Source organism: Choloepus didactylus, chromosome 6 (assembly GCF_015220235.1).
Source record: "Choloepus didactylus isolate mChoDid1 chromosome 6, mChoDid1.pri, whole genome shotgun sequence".
Taxonomy (NCBI): Eukaryota; Metazoa; Chordata; class Mammalia; order Pilosa; family Megalonychidae; genus Choloepus; species Choloepus didactylus.
The window spans coordinates 82657491-82659199 of record NC_051312.1 but is presented as its reverse complement, the minus strand read 5'-3'; the positions used below and the strand labels follow the sequence as shown (position 1 = coordinate 82659199).

The following is a 1709-nucleotide window of genomic DNA, read 5'->3' as shown; positions in this document are numbered from 1 at the left end:
ATGATGTACTCTGGCATTTACGTGAATTGGAACATTTCAATAAACTGCATGATAGTCATGGCCATCAAATAAATATTTATTTAGCAGCCTAATGAAATACTCATTTTGAGAGTAACCCAACTATTTATTAGGGATATAGTTCTACTGCACATAGATAATAAATAATATTTATGATATATATTTGGATAAGTTGCTTCACACAGAAACATCCCAGCTACCTGGAAATTTAAAAAGGCACTTGATAAAGAAACCAACAATCTAGAAAAATAATAAAAAGTTTTGGTCTTATATTACATAACAACAAAGAGGACTTAATTCAGAGGCTCTGAAAAACAGAAAACTTTCAGGAAACTGTCCCGTATCCTCTTTGTCCTCACCCCATAGATAATGGGGTTCACCATGGGTGGGACCAGAAGATAGATACTGGCCACAAAAATGTGAATATGGGGTGCCACATGGTGCCCAAATCTGTGAGTGAGAAAAGAGAAAGAAGCTGGAGTATAGGACCCTAAGATGACAGAGACATGGGAGACACAAGTGCCCAAGGTCTTGAGTCAAGCATCCTTGGATGGGAGGTGGAAGACGGTATGAAGTATAAAGACATAGGAACAAATGATCAGTATGAAGTCTACCCCTCCAGTAAGGAAGGCAACAATTAGGCCATAGGCTGTGTGGATTCTTGTCTCTGCACAGGCGATCTTGATGAGTGCCATGAACTCACAGTAGGTGTGGGAAATGATATGGGCTCTGCAGTAGGGAAGCCAGCATAGCAGGAAGGGGTGAGGACTGAGAAGCACAGTTCCCTGGAGTACGATGGTTAGACCCATTCCTACAATTACTGTGTGTGTCAGAATAGCTGAATGTCTTAACGGGTTACAAATGGCTACATAGCGATCAAAAGCCATGGCTAGGAAGAATCCAGACTCCATAGTGGAGCAAGAGTGTATCAGGAACACTTGAGTGAGGCAGGCTTCAAAGGGAATCTCTCCATCTTGGAACCAGAAGAGGCTGAGAAGTTTTGGCATAGCTGTGGTGCATACATTAAGGTCTGCCACAGACAGCATGCAGAGGAAAAGGTACATTGGCTCGTGGAGGCTGGGGTCTGTCTTGATGATAAATAGAAGTGAGCAGTTCCTCACTAAGGCCAGAAGGTGGACCACACAAAAGGGGATGGAGATCCAAATGTGGGCAGCCTCCAACCCAGGGATGCCAATGAGAATGAAGGTTGATGGGTGCATATCAGTATTATTGTGTGCTGTCATAACAAGTGTTGGATGGATTTTCCTGTAAGAAACAAAACAAAATATCAATTTTTACATTTTAAAATCTGTGATCAGTCAAGTAAGCTGAAAGGCAGGGAATTGTAGGACATTGGGTAGTTACAATACCTATAAATATTTAGATGAAAATTACTTCATGTGACAGACTGCCAGATATTTCAGAGTCATACTGCTTCCAAAATGGTACCACCTAAAGAAGTGTATAGAGGGTCTCTTTAGTGAGAAGTGTAATAAGTATTTTTTTTTCTCCTTATTTAGATGCTTAGCTATATGGGACTCCCTATCCATGACTACAGATGTTTTAATAACTTTTACCAATACTTGGCCATAGATAATTTTTCATCTATATTTGCAATTTTCAATTAAATGATCTACAGATGCTAAACAACAGCAACTATTTAAGTAAGAAGTCTATAGTTACATATTATA

The 1709-nt window shown here is 39.8% G+C and overlaps 1 pseudogene; it reads right to left on the bottom strand.

Moving 5' to 3' along the window:
• Positions 1-311: 311 nt before the first annotated feature.
• Positions 312-1280, bottom strand: LOC119538352 (annotated as a pseudogene).
• Positions 1281-1709: the final 429 nt, after the last annotated feature.